General features: G+C 35.6%; 1 pseudogene; it reads right to left on the bottom strand.

The window, feature by feature from the left end:
• Nucleotides 1–12527: 12527 nt before the first annotated feature.
• On the bottom strand, nt 12528–13961 carry LOC145938583 (uncharacterized; annotated as a pseudogene).
• Nucleotides 13962–15361: the final 1400 nt, after the last annotated feature.

Genomic DNA, 15361 nt, shown 5'->3' with positions numbered 1-15361 from the left:
TTTGAATGTCCCGTATCGTTAAACATGATTTTTTTTCATTTCTCATACAATACTAGAGTCGTTCCGATCAGTGGTCGTTCGATTTCTCTTTCTTCCTACTCTGTTCACAACACAACCAATCTCTAGTAATTTTTTCCATAGTTTTTGCATTTGGGTCTTGCTTACTTCGAATTTAGCAGCTACTTTTTTTTTAAGAACCTTTCTGAATATCTTTTATAATTAATTTTCAAATTTGTGTACAAATTTATTTTTTAGTCATCTTCACAAACGAACTTTCTTTGTTGAGAATAGGCGGATGATATATTTCAATTAATAAGCGGTATTTTTAACAGAGATGGTGGTTTCTGTTTTCTATCCCACTTTTTGTCTACTAAGCAAAATTCTGAGAAAATAAAAAAAAAATTAATTTAAAGAAAATAATGAACAAAAACCTTTATGATTGCTAAAATTAAATAAAAAAGAATTATCTCTGCGAAAAGAGATATAGAAATTTTTATTTTTTTAATAATATTTCGAACATGAACTTGCAAAATAAGCGCGGCATTTTTTTTATCAGTTACGGTATGTTAACATGTGCATATGCATTTTTATACACAGTGAAATACTCATTATGTGTTACAACGTTTTCACAAAAAAGCGTTGTATTATTGACTTCATAATGTACTTTTTCGCGGAATAAGAAAAATTGTTCTCTGTATACATATAGGTACATATCAGATGGAACGTAAAACAAGGAAATAAGTGTAAACTGGATTCAAAAGCGAATCAAGTAAGTTTTATAATACGCTATTTTAAAAAAGGCCAAAAAGTGAATAGTTTACAAGATATTTTATACTTTAGTTGCTTATGCTATATAAATTATGAAAAAATATTTATTTTTTGACTATCTTACCTTAATATTTTTATGCACAAAATAATGAGAGAAATCAATTGATGTAAAAAAAAACAGATACTTGTTTGTAAGAAAAAATATGTAGCTGCTAGTTGTAAATTACATTAATGGTTTATAATAATGGTTTATTATAATGGTTTATAAAATTATAATGGTTTACAAACAATAATTGAAGTTTTTCTGCTGATCTGTTAGATATCCATTATTTTGAAAATGCACCATAAGAGGACATATGAGGATGAATGGGATATGTCGCATCTCCGATGAAATGTGAATCTTTGGGAAAATACTCCTCAAGTAAACACTTCAACAAAACGGGTTACTAGAGAGTTTCCAGAGTCATGGATCGATCCAACTTGTCCAACATGTAACGATGCGTCCTCCCCATCGTCACGTATTCCCGACACGACATCGTCGGAAGCTGCCGTCCGGCTAACACCAGCCGGACAAAGGGCAGAGGCGCCGAGCGCCATATCCTTTAATCGAAAAATACACGGCCGAGATCACAGCCGTAACCAGTTGCCGCCGTTCGGGAACCGAATCCGACCGTACCGGCCCGAAGGCTTCCGAAACGGCGGCCCGAAACACGTGCTATCAATCGCTTGCGCGCGTTGTCAAATAACGGTAAATATGTCACGCCGAACCATGCCGAATAATTGCCGAGAATTACCGATACCGCGGATTTTTTGGGTATAAAAGGCGACACAATGGCGACTGGCGGCAGAGCTTCCTGAGATCTTCCGGATCTCGCAACCCCCTCCAGAGCTAGTACAGCACCTGGCGACCTTTAAAACCAGACGAAGCATCCGAAAGGAAAATAGGGGTAAAGCGTTCTCTGCCTCCGTCGAGCGTTCTCGACACTTTCGCGAAAACCGTCACAATCCCCCCCCCCCCGCATTCAGAAAACCTTCGAGACAAGGGGGTAGAGCGTTCTCCACCTCCGCCGAGAGTTCTCGGCTAATCGAACTCCTACCCGCACCCAATAAACAGCCGGACCGCATCCACTGCATAGCACGTCCGCGCTTCAACCGCAGCCGCATATAAAAACCCCGAGACCGCATCGCGACGCAACCGGAATCAAGCGCGCCGATATCAAACGCATAGCAGTTACGACTCGCGGGAAGTTAAACCATTCATAGAATCATTCTCCGAAACGCGCACGCAATTAACCGACGCCAGCACACACATACACACGCACACAAACGTCTATTGTACGCGATACACAAGAACCAAATATAATAAATTAATTATTTATTCAACGACCATTATCGCAGTCTGTGTCTCCCAAGGAAACTCCTTTCTCGAGCCCTGACTCCCGACTGACGTCTGTCCGCGCCTCGAAAAGTGAGCCCGTTACAAACATATACGTGTGCAAAACGACCAAGAGAATCACATACTACTTGTACGTTAATGGAATGGAAACTCTTTCGATTTATGTACGATTTATGTACGATTTAACAGAGAGAGCTCGGATCTTAATATATGTTCCATCAATAACTCCGATTACATTAGGAAAGCCGCATAATTGTTCAAATCGTTTCATGACATTTATGGCAACCTCATCTCTTGGCCATGTAATTGAGGTGTAACACAGTGGAGAGCATATGTAACACGTTTCAATGCTCCGAAAGCAGTTGCTTTGTTTACTCCAAATTTTGTCGCTACAGATAAAAAATGATGTACATATCATATAGATTAAATAATGCTTTTATTGTAATATACAGTATTAAAATAAATAAAGAACAGTTTTCATATATTTTCATATATATGTATATCCTACAAATTGGATTATTTTTAAACCGCTGAAATTTGGTAAAAAATCATTGTAGACAAAAAATTAAAAAACACTGATAGCGCGTAAAAGTTAAAACTTCAAGATGGTTTTCTAATTTTTTGTCTACGATCATTTTTCGTAGAGTTTCAGTAGTTTGAAAATAAAAAAATTTTTAGGGTTTTTTGAGGTATATTTTTTTATACTGTAAATACCTATAAGAATCAGTAGTAGCCATAAACCAAATAGCGATAAGTAATTGTTTTTTTTTCTGATATATATTGATTTTTTGCCAGAGAGTGTATTATTAATTACTCGTAATGCTGGACCAATTTTTGTCAACATCATTTCAATAGTTTCAGGAAAGATTCTAAAATCACATAATACAAACTTATTTTAAAATATTATCAAAATTTTTACACATACTTTATTATACATATTATATAATGATAAGTTTACTTTATGTCTACTTATAATGAGGAGTTACTTTTTAGAAAAGAGAACAGCAACAATAACGATTATTTCTATAAAATAATTTTCCACCCTGATATTTTTATACAAAATACTTTTTCTATATTAATTTTTATATAAATTTATATTACTCTAACTATATTACTAAATTTATATTACCGAATGTTTTCTAAATACTGTTCTAAAGTAATTAGGAATAACTTGCTGAATATAATTTTCTATTTTTTCAATAAAAATAATCTCCCCGCGTGTTTCGCTAACCATCAATATTAAATATATTAATTCTAGTTCAACATGTAATAAACTATCTTCCGCTGTATTTTCGATATCACTATCAATTAAATCATTGTTTTTTTTCAATATTATTTATTAATAAAAATGAAGTTATAGAAGATAACGTTTTGTCCATGATAGTGGCCATTTTTGATCGCATCAAACGCATCGTAAGCCGTTTCGTTTTCAAGCGCGCATCATGCGCACTAACGAAATGAAGCGATATTCAATGCGCGCAACACATTGGTTGGATTCCGTAAAGCGCATATGCGCGCATTATCTATAGTAAACGTAACGTGTACTATAGATAGATAGATAATGCACGCATATGCGCTTTACGGAATCTAGCCATTGAATGCAGGCTGAATGCGCATTATGCGTGAAACAGAACGCACTCTGTGTATGTACAGATGTGAAGTAAAGCAAAGTGAAGTGCAATGCAGTGTTTATAGTGAAGTGTGCGTTTAGAAGTGTAGTTACTAATTTTAAATATTGACGTACAATATAATTTTAATATAAAAAGGATGATGTAGAAATGCTGTGTGCCAGATGTACAGTGTCACCAAAGTTATCAAAGCATAACATGCCTACAGACATTGAAAAGGCATATAGGTGGCTAAGAGCGATTGGATGTACTGATTTAATTTAAGTTTTACAATATTTCTAATTGTTTTTATAGATTTTTAACGCCCCCATCTCCGAGTTATACTACACATTTATGAAATATAAATAAATAATTTTTATTATATGTATTAAAATAAAATTTTTTATGTTATAGGTGCAACAAAAAAAACGTTAACAAAACTAAGAATTTGTACTCAATATTTTTAAAAAAATATGATAATGCCTTATGCATCTTCACGTGGATTGAAAGAAAATGTATTTCGAACATTGCATTTAACTGTTAATATAACAAATAATAACTCTGTTATAAATAATCATGACGTGTCTATGGAAAAGATTGAGGATTCTAATTTTGTTGAGAATTCTAATTCTAATTATGTCCAAATAATGGATATTGAAATGAATATAGAAAAACAGCAAGAAAGCAAGAATAAAGCAAAAATTAATTGTCAACGTTTAAAAATTGTGCGATTGAGGAAGAAATTATACAAACAAAAGAGCATTGCATATTACAAAATTATAAAGAAGAGTTTGAAAAAAGCATGGAGGTAATAAACAATTTGTCTGGAGCGGAAAAAATTTCATTGAAATGATGATCACATTCGCGAAAATGTTTCGCAGCAACTGTGACATGAGGCGAATAACAATTTTCCGTGGACGCGATACGGGAGTACTGGAATAAATCGCGCGGTGGAAGTACCGTACAACGTACGAGGCCTTCGACAGAATCAAAATTATAATTCGGTGTCGTTCCGATTAAAGTGGAACATTCATCGCCGACATAAATATCGGGAGAGCCGATAGGGAAAGCACCCGTCTTCAATACATACGGGTACAAAGAACATACGTCCACATAACGTATTTTCTCCACATCCGTGATTTTGTAAAGAGTCGCGATATTTCCCGTACGTCCACCGAAAAATGCGTCGCTAGGATCGAGCGGTGCTGTTTCCACCATCGGATGGCTCTCGAAAAATTCGCGCATCTCGCGAATGTCCCGCATTTCTCGATTGAAAGTACACTCCCACTTTTCTGTCACCAAGTACCCCCGTTGTCGCAGTCGCCACGAGATCGCGAGAGTTCGTTCGTATCGCGAGTCAATCGTGTATTTACGGTCCATAACCGACGAAAACGGTTTATCGCGGTTTATCGCGATTTATCGGAAAACACGATGTACATCCGTGCCATAAGCAGCCGTGGAATTGCAGCCGTGGAATTGCAGCACGTGATGCGACGTTACTCCCGTTTCCGATGTTTTTTCATAATAACCATCGACGAGTGTGCCGTTGATCGTACGATATTCGCGCGCACGACCTGCGTGGTTTATAGGATGACCGAGCTTGCGCTCCTTCCATACCAGCCACTGTAGAGCTTTACGCGAATACATGTTCGGTTTTCTGTATCCGCCAGCTGGAATGACACCTAATTGTATTCAAATGTAAGAAGTCTTTCCGAAAAACTGTCATACACGTCGAAGCGATAGTTGTACATTCGAACGGGCATACATTTCCGCGATCTATAAAAATTTTTCTAAACGCCATGCACGCTCGTCGAAGTATATCAACATCGGTACGGCAATATTGCACTATCTCGCGTTGAAAATCAAACACGGAGTTTTTTAGCCTCATGTCCGTGTGCCACGCAAGAAAGCGTTCGCGCTCTTTCGATTTCATAATTTCGGGAGAGTAGTAATGTGCAGCGGGTAATGGCCCGATATACGATTGATTTTCGATAGTATTGCATAAATGCGGAAAAATGCCTTTATCCGACGTGTCCTTCAACCCGAAAACCTTCGGTAAATCAGATAAACGCATCGGCATATAATTTACGCTATCGATAAACTTTATATGTCCAACCATTAATACGACGAACTTTGTCCCGTTCAAAATCACTTTCGGCTCGAGATTGACGCGATTTTCTACAATATATTTCAAAATAAATTGAGCGTCGAACGCTTTTGCATTGTGTGCTATGCATATGATCTGTTTGAAATATTTCGTCTTTCGCGTTGCGAAATCGACAAAATGTTTCACCGGATCGTTACGAAACACAAACTCTTGCACTCCGTACCAGCGACAACGCACGGACATATCATTATTTTGCGCGCACACTTCGCAAATTTGTTGCGCGACGCAGAGTGTTGGAACGTGTTTTTTTACGGACGTCGTACCTTTGATCGTTTCGTTTTGCCGCGTTTCAAAATCGTAAAACACGAATGCTACGCGTTCTTTTCTGCCTTCATATGCAAATTTGCTCGCTTCCTCGTTATCAATTGCGCTTTCTTGGCGCTCCTCGGCGGATATACCTACTGTCGTCGCTTCTACCACCGGAAGTGATGTCGACGACGATGATCCGGCAGAGGAATTAACATCGCGCCGAAGAGGTCTCATATAGCATAAATAATTTCGAGGTTGCGCCGAATGACATAATCTACAGTAAGAAACGCCGCATTCGTGTTTCGCTTTCGCTTTAACTACACAGCTGCATTCATCGCAAAATCGTATGACACTACAAACACTCGCGAGCGATCTACCGTCATATGATTTTTCCCTACGATGACGCTCGAAACACGATGCACCGTAACACGTCCGATTGCATGCGTCGCATTTTACGATTTACGCGTCGAAGTAATCGCACGTTGGCACGGCAAAACAACGCGGACATTTATTTGAACACCGGTGACCGCTACCTTTATCGTTTTAAAAGCCTACATTGCACGCTACACAATAATTAGAGAACCCGTGACGGGTTTAAATTTAATATAGGATTGAAATGACACGAATCCTCATAATACATAATATTTAGCCGATGAGAGGATTCGCGTCCGAGAGAAGCGAGTATCGTTGTACTATCCGTAGAACAATTTCTCGCCGCGACCAAAAGTATTAAAATTATATACAACAGTAGTGTTATAGGGAGTTCTATGTCAAATCCTCTGAGGGGGGAGAGGGGTAAGGGGGACCTGTGGCACGGGGAATAACGTCACGCGGGGATCCGTAAAAGACTACGTAGGCGAGAGGTCCGCGGGGAGGGGGCAGCGTCCGGAGTCCGCGGGGAACGCATGGCTAGACCGCAAGCCGCGGGAAAGGGGATCGCAAGAGATGATGTGGAGAGAGATAGCGCGAGGCAAGAGAGCGGCGGACGCGAGAGAGATAGCGCAGCAAAACGCACGCGAAGAAGAAAGACAGCGCGAGAGAGAAGAATGAGATAGCGCCGCGAGAGAGACTTTTTTCTTTTTTAATAATATTTTTTATTAATATGTTTTGATAATATTTTTAATAGGCACAAGGAAAGAGAGGGATTCTAAATGAATACTTTTTTAACATTAATAATTTTCAATATATAAATGTGTGTGTAATACATTTGTGTGTGTGTGTATGAATTAAAGAGTTTAATATTTAAAATATATGAATTTGAGATTGTACGTATGTGTCTCAATCTTGACAATACGTTCGTCAAAAATTGGCTCGCCACCAATATTCAAAATGTCTCATTTTCGTACGATGAATCCCAATGATTTTAAAAATTCGCGATTCAACGCGCTGAGTTTCTTTTTAGTGTAACGAGATTTCTTATTATTGTCACCCACCGGCATTGCTGCCGCAGCTGCTGCTCTTGCAAAATTATTGACCCTCGTAATGTCTCTCATAAAAATATTGTTTCTCACGTGCTCCGTTTCATTTAGCACGAGCATTACATGCTAATTTTGTCGACGTCGTACGTGTAATCTTACAGTAATTTCCTCTCCGCGAAAATCAAGTAATCGTCCTTCTTGATCAACAATGCGTATCGTGAGATCAGAAATGCTCCGTACGACGATCGGGAGATAAATGATTTGTGCAGGAGTTTCCGATATCTTATATCCTGGCGGCACGCTCGGTGAAAATTCATGTATCGTGTGTACGCGCTTGTCATTACTGTACGCATCAGTGGTGACGCTACATTCTATACGGATAATATTCACGCTAATAATATTTATAGGTAAATCCGAATCATGCCATTTGTGAGGTTGCAATATACGATTCGACGAGAATCCCAACAGCGATCCTATGCTGTCTGGTTTACTAAAATTTATTCTGTAAGCGCATTTGATTTCGCTCTTTAGCGTATTTTGATTGGCAGGAAGCATTATTGGATATGCATCTTCATTCTCCTTTTTTTCTTTATTGGAAGGATATTGTAAAATTGCACGTCTCAGATATTCATCTATAGTTTGTAATTCGTATGATCCCTCGGGTATCATAATATTCTTGTCATCGTTATCAAAGTAAAATTTATTATTCTTAGAATTCACATTCGGTATCGTATGATAAGTTTCAAAGTCTGTTAAACCGAGCTCGGAAATACCATCGGATAAATCTATAGCTGGAAAGTAGCTTACAGCGAGAACGCTACTTTTGCCAGTCAACGTTAGTGTTAGCAACATGTTGTCAAACTGAATTGCGACGGTGGATTGTCAGGCTTTATATCAATCGTTTGAAGAAATCGTAGACACAATTGTCCACAATTATTCTGATTATAATTTTGATAGGAAGTGTGATTGTATTCTATTTTCGTCACATTTTGACCAAAATATTGCACCAATTCCTTGGGCGGTTGAAGATTACCAAAACTATCGAAATATATTGCTCGATCTCCCCTCTTTACATATCCTACCCAATGGGTGCCGGGGCCATCAGCGTCATCCAAATTGACGATACCGTTTTCATTTTGTCGCACGCCGTTTATCGGTAAATTATTGCGCATGAAAACGCCTCTAAAGAATAGTATACGCATACGTTTTGCCAGTTGTTCCAATTGCACATTAGTTGTTATACCCACAAGCATTTTTAGACGTTTTTTTTTCTTAATTGAGAATCTTTGTCCACGCTTGTATGGTGTGAGATAAAGTCCGTGACCTTCCATGGCGCGATTATGACGTTGCATTTCTTTGAGCTGACGTTGCGCCGCCTTGCTATCATTCACAGCCTTTGCGACTCCCGCTGCTCCACCAGCCAAGGAACCGAGAACTCCTAGCAAAATTGGCAAGATACCACCACGTTTTGCCATAGGCAGTATTCGTTTCTTCTTTTTCAATGATTTTTTCGTCTTCATCCTCACACCAAATTTTGTCTTTGCTTTTATAGCCGCCCAAACAGCCTTAGGGGCTGCTCTTTCGCCAAGAGTCGAATCTCTCGCGGTAATACGTTTTCGTGCTTTCGCAGCAAGTATATTATCGGCAACGTATCGTTTGCTGAGGTTGTTGCTTCGAGAATATGCAATGTCGTGCTCGCGGCATTCAATGGATTAATACCTCGATTGCCTCTAACCAGTCGCTCTTCCAAGTGAGTTCCCGGACCGCAAAATTGATAACCGGGAATATGTAATTCGATAGGAAGTGCGTTTATCGCACGATTAAAGAAACCACTACCTATTTTTGTTGACATTCGCCGCAATCTTTTATTAACGATAGCGGACCGTCGATGTGCGTTTGCTGCCATGGTTGATTGTAATGTTTGTAACAGCAACGTTATGTCTGAATCTCCAAATCAGCTTTTATATGTTCGGGAAGCTTGTCCCACAATAGTTCCACGTAATTACTAAAGTTTTGCAATAATATAATCTTGGGTATAAACTGTAACTGCTGGGCAGTAAGTTTGAGAATATCGCTCTTTATCGACAGATAGATTAACATTTTCAATACTGAGCTGTTTTCATCCGATGCACTACTATAAATAGGCCCTCCATGACTCATTCATCTGATTCGAGATTTGCGAGTGAAAACATGCGGTTCGTTCTGCAAGCGACAATAATCAAAGTTACAAATTTCGACGATAAAACACGGTTAATGTCGGAGAAAGAAATAGGCAGACGTGGGGACATGTTACCGAATACTATACGCGGTATCATCTGCGGTCCTTCGAATTGTGGTAAAACTAACGTGTTGATTAGTTTGATAGAAAGCCCGCACGGCGTCTGCTTCGAGAACGTGTACGTATACTCAAAATCGCTTCAACAACCGAAATATCGATATTTGGAAAATTTGTTATCACCAATAGAGGAAATTGGTTATTTTACATTCTCTAATAATAGCGATGTAATTCCACCGAGCGAGGCGCTTCCGAATTCCATTTTTATCTTTGATGACGTGGCGTGCGATAAGCAATATACGATAAGTGAGTACTTTGCAATGGGGCGACACTCGAGCGTCGACTGTTTCTATCTGTCTAACGTACGCCAAGATATCCAAACATCTTATACGCGACAATGCAAATTTATTAATTTTATTTAAACAAGACGGGACAAACTTGAAACACGTGTACAACGATCATGTAAATACAGACATGTGTGACGTCCCGCCATTTTCGCGAAACCATATTTTTGCGCGCTACAATTTTTCCTGCGCCGATACTTGGAATTTAAGGATAACTAACAATTTTTCTCTTTGCACACGATTGTTTAGAGTAGAATCGAGCATTTATATTATTAATTACTAACTATACTAAATCTAGGGTCTTCCGTTATCTAGTTCTAATTAGTCACTACCAGGAACTAGCGATCCGACCAATCAAACGTCGTCCGAGACCCTTGAGCGTATACTTCAAAACTAACCAGCCGCTATTATATGGAACTAACTCTTAGCGATAAGAATAAATATTTTAATCATGACTAACCCACCCATATATAAATATCCAATATTAATGTTCAAAATTAAACAATATAATAATACAATTTATGGAATCAAAACATAATAACTTGTCGAATTTCACTTAATAATTTAATACTTACAGTAAGTTTTAGAAGCATTTTTAATCACTGACAGAATTATTATGAAGAAGGTTCCATAAATCTTTATCTTGCGATGCATTGTAATACCAAACTTGCGACAAGCATTTGATGAATTACTAAAAATGTTCAAGCACTTAATATTTTAAAATTTTATCTGCAATATTTACGAAGCCTTATTTTCAGTCATTAAATGATTTCAATAACGAACCCAAGTTCATTAAGATTTATTGTGTAAATTATTAAATGAAGAGATTTACAAATGAGGCTCACGTAGATATAATTAAGGAGAATATTTTACTAGAATTAAGTCATCCGAGAACAAGAAAATTCTCGATATTACGTTGTGGAATCATAATTCTATAATTTAGAAATAATTTGATCTTATTCTATTGCATTTAAACTTAACCTTAACTATAAATTATCAAACCTTAAGAATTTTGATTAACAAAATAAATTACACCTATAAAAATTGATTCCATAAGCGTATAAATGAATATTTAGCGAACTGTAAGAAACTTTAACATGTATCTATGCGCGGACCCCTCTAAAATCAGCTCACGAAAACAGCAAGTAATTAAAAACCGAAAAACACTCTTTCATCATAGGCGACAATCTGCATCCGTTCGCTATTTTCCTCGCGCCATCGGATGCTAGCGTTTAAACCGCAAAAGAATTATAATAAAATCAGACGCTTCTTAGAATCGTCGCTTCTCATCTCAAGCGCACCGCCGAACTTCGATATCCGGTTCAGATTATCTAACGCTCGTAGATTGATAACTGACACTTAGAGCGCTTGCTCTTGCGAGTCATCGCATCGTTACCTCTTAAAGGGACATGTCACAACTGTCCGGAACCGATTTGATTCTTCTTCAAATATGTTGTTAAATACACAAATCTAAAAGACACGTATTTTTTTATATGTGCGGATATTGAGTTTTAAGAGGTGAAACACCCCTTTAAAGAAAAACGGTATTTTTCTTTAGGATCGAATATCTGGTAAACTATAAGAGGTAGAAAAAAAAGACGTACAACAAATTTTAATGGCTTGAAGAGTACTTTAAAGTTATATGAACAAAATTTTTTTATTTTTATTTTTTTTAAATACCCCCACCACTTAATTTTTTTTTTCAAAATTAAAAAAATTTTTTTACCTAATTTAAAGCTTATTTTTTCCAAACCATGTGTAATAAAGTTATGTTACGAAATATCATTTTCGAAAATTAATTATAAACGCTCCCGTATATACACTCATCCGTGCTATGTGCGTAAATAATTACCGTCGAACAATAAGATATATAAAAAATGTTTATGTATAATTTTTATTTGTTTTCTATGTATTTATAACTGCGTATTGTGTATATTTAGATTTAAAAAAATATATATTTGCATTTTATATTATTCACTCATTATATACATTACAATAATGATATTCGACAAAAAAATGTTTCAAGCATAATGACTTCTTGCACCAAGAACATTTTACTACAGCTATATTATTGCAACCTTCGATTTCACATTTTGTTGACGTTTCGTCTAAACTAAAGTGTACTGGATTTTCAAATTCGTCTGGTCTTTCATTCGTATAACCACTTTTAAACCACGAATATTTAAATAAGTTTTGATATCGTGGGGATGACAATTGATTATGTATCAAAGATTGCAATTTTATTATATTATTTCGTTCATGTAAATTTATATTACTTTCCAACAGTAAAACTGTATCTGAAAATCTTTTAGCAAAATTTTTCCAAATTCTGAATCCATAAACATCTAATGGTTGTATTTTCCCTGTAGTTCCTTTCGGTATTATCATAGTAGTAATATGTGTTCCTGGAGGTGTTAAATCCGAAATAGTATTGGGGCAATGTCCAGTCCATGAATCAATAAGAAGAACGCTATTAGGACCAATGTTTGCAAAATAAGCTTCTTCTAACCACATTTTAAAATGATCTGTATAAAATATAAATGTTAATTTAATAGTTTTTTATGACTCTTATTAAATTGTTAAATGAAATAAGTTTGTTAAAGAAAGTAATTATAAAAGGAAAATACCTGATGTCATTTTACCAGATTTCGATGCTTTTACAATAACATTTTCTGGTTCAAATAAATTTTCTTCTACTCTTGGTCCAAATTTACCATTAGCTTCTTTTAATACAATAAATAAAGGTGACAATAAATTGCCATTACAGGATATTATTGGTTGTATCGTATATGAATGGGTTGTTGATGATATCGATTGCACGACACGTTCTACTTTTTTTTCTCCCTGGTTAGACAATGATCTTCCAGAATGAATTTCCAATTGGAAACCACTTTGATCTGAATTGTAAATATTTTCAGACCCAAACTGTTCAATAAGAGGTTTTACTATTTCCAAAAAATCATCAGCTGATTTTTGCAAATCAACAGAATCTTCTAATGTTCTTCTAGTGACAAACTTCGTAACTTTTCTTGAAACAATTCGGTGAGACTTCTTGAATCTTGCTATCCAACTGTGAGATGCTTTATAATATAGGATTTAAATTTCCTATTTCTTCTTGAGCTTGTAAAGCCCATCTTTTTAGATCAATATCATGAACCATGAATCCTGATTCAACAGCTGCAGTAAATTTATCATGTGTAAATTTGGAGATGTAAGATAATTTTTCTATACGACTTCCACCTGATTGTATTTGTTCTTCCCATCGCCTTAACTGACGTTCAGATGAAACTCTTCTAAATTTACTTTGTACTACTTTTAGAGGACGATTCCTTTTTTTGTCATTACTGTTTTCATCAGTGTCCCGATGTCGCCAATACTCAACAGCTCGTCTTTTATAAGAACTATCAAAATTTGTATCATCATTTGAACAATGAGGATGAGAATTTACATTATCTTTATTCCATGCTTCTTCGTCATCTTCAATTATTTCAAAACTATGTAATTTATAAGGTTCTTCATAATCGAGATATATTTCTTCCGTTACTTCCACCCCATTATAACGAAAAACGCTATCCTGCAATATCTTTTTTATGTTTTCCTTTAATTCCACTTCTGCTTCAGTTACTGGCGTTTCTGTTAGATATATTGAATTTATTGACATCAATAAAAGTCTAACAACGTTAAGCGGATTGATAATCATATTCAAAGATGTTAAATTTTGCTTTTTATTGCAATAGAAAAACAATTTACACAGATATTATTACAACAAAAAGACTACATTGACTGTGAGAATTATGCTGCTACATGAACAATTTATATTAACTTATCAGAAACATGTAATCACATAATCTTATGATTCATTTAACGTAAGATATAAAATTTGTTTATGCCAAATATTGCGACATTTATTTATTTGCAAAGATTTAATTGTAAAAATTATAACTTATCTGGAACACGTACACATAATCTTATCTTATGATTCATTTAACGTAAGATATAAAATTTGTTTATGCCAAATATTGCGACATCTATTTATTTGCAAAGATTTAATTGTAAAAATTATAACTTATCTGGAACACGTACACATAATCTTATCTTATGATTCATTTAACGTAAGATATAAAATTTGTTTATGCCAAATATTGCGACATCTATTTATTTGCAAAGATTCAATTGTAAAATAATTTTATTATAGAATAAAATTGTTTTTAATTTTTATAGAAGAAATTAAATATTAAAGAAATAATAAAAGAACTGGGGGTATATTTAAAATAATTCTTATTAATTATATTTAAAAATGTTTTTAAAAATTTAAATATACACAATACGCAGTTATAAATATATAGATAAATAAAAATTATACATAAACATTTTTTATATATCTTATTGTTCGACGGTAATTACTTACGCACATAGCACGGATGAGCGTATATACGGGAGCGTTTATAATTAATTTTCGAAAATGATATTTCGTAACATAACTTTATTACACATGGTTGAATTTGGAAAAAAATAAGCTTTAAATTAGGTAAAAAAATTTTTTTAATTTTGAAAAAAAAATTAAGTGGTGGGGGTATTTAAAAAAAATAAAAATAAAAAAATTTTGTTCATATAACTTTAAAGTACTCTTCAAGCCATTAAAATTTGTTGTACGTCTTTTTTTTCTACCTCTTATAGTTTACCAGATATTCGATCCAAAAGAAAAATACCGTTTTTCTTAGGGGTGTTTCACCCCTTAAAACTCAATATCCGCATATATAAAAAAATACGTGTCTTTTAGATTTGTGTATTTAACAACATATTTGAAGAAGAATCAAATCGGTTCCGGACAGTTGTGACATGTCCCTTTAGTACAATTTATTACGACATATTCCAAGAAAGCGTTTTTCTTAGAAACCTTCACCAAAAGGAAACTGCACACGACACTAAGACTTTTCTCGATTTTGATGAGTATATAAACCATTAATTCTTAGCTTCATCATTAGGGAGCGTCCCATTTGACCACGTTGATATTGACCACAGACTCTTTTGGCCACGTTGCTGCGCAGTGGGAGAGAACGAGCGGTAACCGAACCGCTGTCGTTTAAACGCTTGTGTCGCGCGAGCACACAACGAGGAAAACAAACGGCTTTGTCCC

The sequence above is a fragment of the Prenolepis imparis genome, unplaced genomic scaffold (genome assembly GCF_030444845.1).
Source record: "Prenolepis imparis isolate NDT839.2.m4 unplaced genomic scaffold, iyPreImpa1.0 SCAF_7, whole genome shotgun sequence".
In the NCBI taxonomy this organism is placed as follows: domain Eukaryota; kingdom Metazoa; phylum Arthropoda; class Insecta; order Hymenoptera; family Formicidae; genus Prenolepis; species Prenolepis imparis.
This window is presented reverse-complemented; position numbering and strand designations above follow the sequence as displayed.